We start from the raw sequence: 8,618 nt of genomic DNA on the forward strand, positions 1-8,618 counted from the left end.
TCCCTGTGGCTGGTGAATGAAATGCGTGGAACTCGTGAACAAGGCTGACATTTGAGCTGAGTCCTGAGAAATGAGTAGGCGTCCACCAGGTGGCACGGGGAGCCAGGGCATTCTAGACACAGGGAACGGCTTAGTCAAGGCCTTCAGGGGTGATGCAACAGCTGCTGCTCTGGGAGCTACAAGCAGTGGAGTACAGATGGGGCTCTGGGTGGGCTTGGGGGCTGGGAGGGGCAGGCAGGGGCCAGGTCATGGCCATTGTCCGGTTAAAGGTTTCAATCTGTTCTTCATAGAGTCACTGTGAGTCAGAGTTGACTCACCTAACAACAAAGGACTTGAATCTTGGCTTGAGAGGAGTAGGAAACCGCTGAGGACTAAATGCGGGGCGTGCGCGCGCGCACGTGTGTGTGTGTGTGTGTGTGTGTGTGTGTGTGTGTGTGTGTAAGAGTGAAAGAGACAGAAAGACACACACACACACACACACACACGAGGTGTGACCTGGCTTCCTTTTTGAAAGCCCATTCAATGAGTGTGGATGACTGATTGGAGATGGAGTAAGATGGGGACCAGCAAATAGGAGGTCCTTGCCGTCTTGGTAGTACGGCAGAGAGAACAGGAGCTAGAGGGGTGCTCTGGGAGCAGAGGGAAAGGAGAAGCAGATTAGGAGGTTCTCAGGGGGTCAGTTTGACAGGCCTTGGAAACCGACTAAATGTGCAGAACAAGGGTGAAGGCAAAGAGTTTGCCAAGATCTCTTCTCAATATACTGAGAGATGGAGCAGGTTTACCGGGAAAGATACGAAATCTGATGTCATTTGTTGAAATTAGAATCTCAGGCAGGAGATCCCCAAGAGATGGCTTGGGATGTTAATTCCCCCCCCCCCCCAATGAAATTACCTGTAGCCAAATAAACATGTCATCGAAGTACAAATGCTTGACTACATTGCAGCTATACCTTCAAGAGATGTTCCACACAAACCTAGGTGTCCTGCATTGGCTCCCCCTGACCAGCGGACATTCTGGAGTAGATGTTTAGCAATCACTAGCACATAGAAGGTGGTTGGAGTTAGGGGAGCAGATCTCATCACCCAAGACCCAATGGGAGCTTGAGAGGGAAGATGAGGTGATGACCTTTTAAGGAAAGTCAGCGATGGAGACTGAGAAGAAACTGACAGGAAAGAAGAAATCTAGGGAAGCTTATTGTCATGGAGGCTAAAGGAAGAGAGAGCCTTCTTACTTTATGAAAACAGGGACTGTGATTTTTGTGAAGACTAAGGTGCACCTGATTCAGGCCAAAGTCTTTTCAATTACTTGTTATGCCTCTGAGAGCTAGACAGTGAATAAGGATGATAGAAGAAGAGTTGATGCCTTTAAATTGTGGTGTCAGAAAAGCGTACTAAATATCCCTTGGATTGCCAAAAGATCTATCATAAAAAAAAAAAGTGCAGCCAGAATGCTCCTTGGAAGCAAGGATGGCCAAGCTTCATCTCACATACTTTGGATAGGTTGCTAGGACAGGCTGTTCCGTGGAAAGGTACATTGGAGGGTCAGCAAAAGAAAGATCCCTGAAGAGATAGAGTGACACAGTGATTGCAGCAATGGACTCAAGCATGTCAGAGATTTTGAAGATGATGCAGGATAGGCTAGGGTTCAGATCTATTCAGATCTGTTGTTCATAGGGTCGCTCTGAGTTACACTCAGCTCGAGGACATCTAACAGCAACAACAATAGTACATAGAAGGTTCTCCATAATTATTTATGCAACTGAGATAGTATTGATCAACTATTGAGCAGTGGGGAAGTCAGGAAAGAGAGGGCTGAAAAGGAGTATTGATTTAGAAATTAGGAGATTACTGGAGCCTTGCCATTTGATTTAACCTCCCTGTGAAATAGGTGATGTATCATTTGCCCTGAGGTTGAAGTGACATCTGTCAGAAGCCAGGTTTCCTGACTCTGTCCAGGGCACCTTCCCCTGTGTTGGTGAGAAAATAGCAGAAAGCTCAAGGGAACAGTGAGACCTTGAATTTCTAGTATTAATACCCCACTCGTGGATAAGTGGCCCAGGGAGGTTGTTAGATTCAATTGTTAAGACATTTGCTTGTAACTGTGAGTGCTGGGTGACTGGACCTGCATCCTCTCAGTGGGTGTGGTATTTTAACTAGACTCTTCACAGAGGAAAAGGTGGAGGCTCTCCTGGGAGCCAGAGGGGCCAGTGTGGAGGTGAAGGGAAAAGCTGGGAGAGTCTGGGTCTTAGTTCTCCAAACAGCAGACACTAACTCTGTCTAAATTAAGCAAAAAGGGAAATTCTCTGGTGACTCACTGAATAACTAGGAAGGCTGGAGAATGAGCCTTAGAACCAGGCAGGCCTATGAGAAGTGTGGGTGGGACCCAAAGCCAAGGTGACAGAGCCACTGGCACGGCATCACTGTTGCCCACAGACCTGCATGCTGCCACCCTATGAATTCTGAACTGTCCCTGGTTTTTATGCTACTTATCATGAAGACCAAGCACAGATTGAGTGTGTGGTGAGTCCAGGTTAGGTACATGCCCATGTCCTACCCTCGGGTCCTTAGGAACAAGACTATGGCTTCTGCAGCGTCCGCATCAGCAGGTACCTCTGCCTCCCACCAGGACACAGTGCTAAGTGCACCTGGGAAGCGGGGTCTGTGTCAGCTGAACTGGTGTCCACCACAGGAGCTTGGAGTCCATCCTGGCCCTCAGAACTGGATGACTGGGCAGTGCCAGACATGGGAGGAGGGCCACTGAGGGGAGGAATAAAATCTGCATCTTGATCTTAATCTTTCTGGACATCTTTTCAAGCCTTTTAGCCTCCAGTGGAACTTTAGGAGTCTTCTGTGCTGGAGAACTGAGCATTTCATTAGCAATTGGATTTCTCCTTTGGAATCCGAATGATTCTACTGGAAAAGGGAGGTCATCCCAGCATCTGGATCCTTCCTGCATATTTGATTCCACTTGGAAAAAACTTTGCCGCTGCCTTGGGAGGCTGGAGGCCAAGGCTTGGCTCACTCTGCCTAGCAGGCAATTCGAGTTTTAATTCCGTTTCTCTTCTGAGGCTGGGTAATACACAGGAGTCTGTGGGAAGTGGCACTTACCTGTTTACTGGAATCTTCAGAAGCTGGTGTTCTAGATTCAGGATTGGTTTGTCAAGGTCCCTGGTGGCTGAGCTGCTCATGAGCTGCTCAGAGCACAGGACTGAACCCGCCTCCAGGCCTGAAGGTGTTGAGATGGTGAGCACTGCCTGAGTGAGAGTTAAGCGAGCTGAGTCTTCCCTCTGCCTGGGGTTGTGAGCATCCCCAGTATGTCCCTGCCCACTTTTGTCATCCATAAAATGAGAGAATGTCAAGTTGGGGGAATGCCAGCTCCCTCCCTTGCTCTTGGATCCTTCAGTCCTTGGACCAAGGGCACCTTGACAGAGTCTTGGTCATTCTGTTCCAATAACCTAGCCAAAGGAGTTAATGTCCTCAAAACGAAAATTTAAAAGGCTGTCTAAACCTACTGGCATCCCAGAAGGAAACTAGCATTCCTAGTGTTTTCTCCTGGTGCCTCAAAGCGAGAAACTGCTTCCTTCACATAGCTTGTGTCAGCTGTGGGGGTGAGTTCTTGCAGTCCTCGCCTGGGGGTGAATCTGGGGGCTCAGTGCCCAAGGAGCATGGTCCTTCCTGGGCAGTCCTGGCTCTGGTGTAATCTACACTGAACGTGCCCATTTTCATCCAGATGAAATGGAATTTCATTAAAAGCGGCATTGAAGAGGAAGAGAAGTGTCAAAGGACCTTAGTTATTTTGCTCATGATGCCCCTCCTAAAAGCCTTTGAGAGCTAACCAAGTTCTGCAAGAGAACCTCCACGCTCCTTGGAGTGGAACACAAGGCCCTTGTCTGAACACAGCCCACCTTTCTGGCCTCTCCACCACTTTCCCTTCACTTCACACAAAGAAACCCATGGCTGTTTTGATCTCATGGCAACCCCATATTATTACAGAGTAGAACTTCTCCATAAGGCTTTTTTTTTGTTGTTGTAATCTTTATTTTTTTTTTTTTTTGTAATCTTTATGAAAGCAAACCATCAGCTTTTTCTCTCACAGGAGGCTGGATTCAAACTGCCAACTTTTAGATAAGCAGCTGAGTGCAAACCACTTGGTGCCCCTCAGAGACCTCCTCCTGCAGCCTTGATGCTCTCGAAGTTTCTCATTGTTCTTCAATGTATGTTCACCTTTGGTACCTTCACTTATATTTCTCTGCCTGGGATGCCCTTTCTACCTTGCTACTCTTGACAGAGACCTGACCCAATCAGAAGTCACTTGCTTCTAGGCTGCCATCCTGAGCTGACATTTCTGCTCTCGTTTAATTTTTTTTTTTTTTTAAAAAAAGGCCTGCCTTCTAGATCCCAGCTGCTTTAAATAAGAGGCTCCCAGCCCCCAACCAACTATTACACAGTGACTGCGGCAGAGGGCTCCAGTGTGTCAGAGATTGTAAGGGTTCAGATCTGTTGTTCATGGGGTCATTGTGGGTCATAGTTGACTCGATGGCACATAACAATGATAGAGACTTGACCTGGATAGGACGGCTGGACGGCTGGATGTGGTTGATGAGCCAGGTGTCTGTATAATGGACCAGACCTCCCTTAGCTCCTGCTGGTAAAGGTGTTTGTAGCTTGCTGCTTTGCTGAGTCTGTCAGGAGACCTTGGTGAGAGTTTAGGGATGGAGGTTTGGGGACATAAGTTCCAGTCACTTCAAACACTGAGGAAGATACTGAGGCCCTCTCCAGAGAGCTGAGGCAGGCATCATGTAATCATTTAATGATAGCAAAGACTTCCCACTTTTTTCAACCCTTGAAGAATAGCAAACAGCCCACGGACTCTGGGAAAGAAATTCTTTGTTTTTGTGCTGTCTCCTGGCTTTGCACTTAGTAGGGGGGACTACAGACCAAGAGGTTGAGATTGGGTTCTACTTAAGATTAGAGACCAGCTCATGTCAGATCACGAGTCAGACAGGCTGTGGGCTTGCTGTTAGGGGGAAGTGGAACAGACCTCCTGACAGTGATTGCTGGTGTGGTGGGAGCCCTGTCACATTTTTAAAAATTGAGATGTAATTCATATACTATGACACTCAGCATTTTAAAGTGTATAAGTCAGTGATTTTTAACATATTCACAAAGGTTGTGTAACCATCACCACTGCGTAATTCCAGCACACAAGTTTGATGCCCAGGAAGGTGCCAGCTCCTCTTAGGAGGGACTGTTGATGGGCTCCGCCTTTGTTTCTGCCTCCACCAGAGCCTGCTTCTCAACTCCTACCCATCCAGCCCCATGTGTAGTCAGCCTACCCATATCTCTCCACTCTTCCATGGGCAGATCCACTGTGTTGCTTCAATCATTCGTCTAGTCATTTCATGCACACACTGTTGACTGGGGAATGTGGGTTTTAAGTTAACCTTCTTGGCAGAACTGAGAGCTATTGTCAGAAACACAACTTTAAAAAGGTGCAAAACCCAAGTAAATGCACAAGTGACAATATTTTTAAAATATAAAACCATGTGAAAAAAAAAGTATTCGTGTTCTTGCCCATTAATATTATGCTTGAGAATTTACTCTAGGAAATAATTCTAAACAGGAAAGGAGCTATATGTTCAAAGATATTTAGAATATTATAGGCTTTCTTTTTCTATAAATTTTATTTCTTTTGTTGTTGGTTAGAGTATGCACAGCAAAATATATACTGATTATAGCAACATTGTTCAAAATTGCAGAAAACTAGGTTGTTTTAAAGTGTTTTCCATTTAGTTTAGTCAATTTACAGTCAGAGCTGCTCTCAGTGACAGAGTAGAACTATCCTTTAGGATTTTCTTGGTTGTTACCTTTACAGAAGGGTTTTTCTTCAGGGTCTTTCTACCGTGAAGTCACGGGGTGTGATTGAACTGCCAACCTTCTGGTTCACACCTAAGCATGTAACCATTGCATTATCAAGGTTCAAGACAAAGATCAACAGCCTAAATCCTTTGTTGTTGTTGTTAGGTGTTGTCGAGTCGTAGACGACTCATAATGACCCTATGAACGAAAGGCCTGAGCACTGCTCATAGAGTTTCTGAAGGCAACTTATTTCGGAAGAGGATGCCACTCCTGCTTCCAGGCTTATTTTAATCGGGAAGCTCCAGCAAACACTGTCCATCATGGGGAACCATTATCACATTTGCACATCAGTATCACAGTGTTCAGCATCACAGCAACCACGAGTTACCTCTGTACAGCAATGTATAGACCAGTACTATACCACCTAGAAGAATATTTGACAGAAAAATAATTTGAACCAGGCCTGAGGGCTGCAGATTAGAATCACCCACCTTCGGCTTGGTAGCTTAACTTTCTGTCCACTAGGCCAACGTAGCTCTCTCTATGTCGTCCTTGTTATTGTTATTAGGTGCTGTTGAGTCATAGACGACTCATAGCCTTTACGTTGTTATATAATGCCATGATATCTAGACTCAGTGGAGTATTATGCCATTGTTCAATTCATATGAAGATGATGTTAATTCATGAGGAAAAGCTGATGAATTTTAGTGGACCACTCCTTGCAAATTGCATTTCATTTGATGAGCACATGAAGACTGGTGATAAGGATATATACTGGCCATGGTATAAAATGACTTATGTAAATACTGGATTTAGGTGGTGAGGTGAGGAATGCACTATTTGTCTATGTGTGAAATTGCTTTAGTAATATATGTAGTTCATATACTTTAAAAAGAGAGCAAGGCCTTAACATATCAAAGACTTTGGATCTGGGTGGGAAAGAGGCCAGGGGGAGGGACTGCAAGCTACCCATCTGTTACCCCAGGAAGAAGGAACGACTCTGTCTTATCAGCCTTCAGCATGGCAGGGGCTGGAGGATTCAGATTGGCTAACTGAGTCTCTTAATAACAGGAAGCCTGACTTGCTGGCTGTGATCGACCCCTAGCTGGCCTCAGAACGTCAGACGATTGTGCACATCGGGGTTTCCAGGGAACCAGTGCAGTGAGCACGTGTGGCCCTTGAAGCTCAGTATCAGCCACCACTCATTTGCTGCTGTCCTATCCTGCAGGCCACAGCCACAGAAGACTGTACTTTGCCTGGGCCCGGTGGAGACCTAGTGAGTTAGAGTGTCTTGGGTCACTATAGTGTTTTATATTTGTCGGCATATATAAAGGTTAGCAAAAGAGAGTAAGGCGCTCAACGAGATAGGCTGACACAGGGACTGTAACGATGGGTCTGAGCACGTCAGATATTGTGAGGATGTCTCAGGATCAGTGTTCAGATCATAGGGTTCTGATTATAGGATTGCTCTGAGTTGCAGTCAGTTCAATGGCACATAACAACAACATAGTACTGAAATTTCCTGCAGGGCCCATCGGCCTCCACATCTGTCCATCGGACCTTGGCCCCTGGAAAATCAGCTCAGAAGATGTTTGGATGGTGGAGTGTGGTGGATTTGATATCCAACAGGGTGCTGTCTGTTCTTGGCCGAGACTACATGTGGGCTCTCCTTTTGTTAACACCCTACCCGCCTCACTTGCCTACACCCCCCTTCCTCATTTATCCCAGCCCCCATCCTGCCAGCACCTCCACTAGGAGGCACCTACAGGGTCCCGTGGCTCTGTGGCTGAGAAGCTGCCCCTCTTCTTTTTTTTTTAATTATTATTAAATTTTATTAGTTTTAATGAACATTTACAGAGATTTTGGGTTTTCATTCATTCATTGTTGCACTGTTTTCTCTACCCTCCTCCCCAGTTCGTTCTTCTCCCCCCCCCCGAATGTCTGTTTTAATTGTCCAATTGCCACAGTGCTTGTCAAAGCCAGTTCTGATTAATCTCCTTTGTCAGTGTGTCCTTTGCCATTCCCATCACTCCTCCCTGAGAGAGACTTCACCCTGATTCATAAGGAAAAGGGGATGGCGTATTCTCTTAGCTACTTCCTGCTGAAAAGGGATGCTGTGGGTTTCAGGCTGAAGATCTTCTCTCACTACTCTAAAGGCTGCCCCTCTTCTGACCACTTTCTCATTCTCCAGTCTTATCTTGGGACCTCTGGATGTCTAATGAGTAGTGTTCTTACCCACCAGCCTGCCTCCTGTGTGCCTTGACTTCTCAGTAGAGAACTTCCTGCTGTGTGGAATGCCTGTTTGCAGGGTTCATGATATCCTTTCCTTGTGACCAGCTGGGCCCAAGGCAGGACACGGAGACTCCTTGGTGGTGTTTGGCAGCCTAGGGTGGAGACGAAGAGCCCTGGGCGGACCCTGGGTGGGCAGGTTGGAGCCTGCTGAAACAGAGGCCTCTGTCTGCAACCGAACATTTGTCCAAGCCCTTTTGGGGCCCTGGTTATCTCAAGCATACAACCACTGAAGCCAAATTCCAGAACTGTGAAAGATTTGGAGCATTTTGTGCTGAGATCGGCCTGAAATGGGGCCTGTGGCTGGAGGTTTGCCGGGTCAGAGGAAAAAAACCCACTGTTTGCAGGCATGGGCTCAGGAATTGCCTGGATGGATACTCATAAGGGAAATGCTGGTCAATTATACATCTTCTAAGACATGTATGCAAGAGAGAGAGAGACAGACAGAGAGAGAGAGAGAGAGAGAGAGAG

Source organism: Elephantulus edwardii, unplaced genomic scaffold (genome assembly GCF_000299155.1).
Source record: "Elephantulus edwardii isolate Elephantulus edwardi_28Jun2011 unplaced genomic scaffold, EleEdw1.0 scaffold00037, whole genome shotgun sequence".
In the NCBI taxonomy this organism is placed as follows: domain Eukaryota; kingdom Metazoa; phylum Chordata; class Mammalia; order Macroscelidea; family Macroscelididae; genus Elephantulus; species Elephantulus edwardii.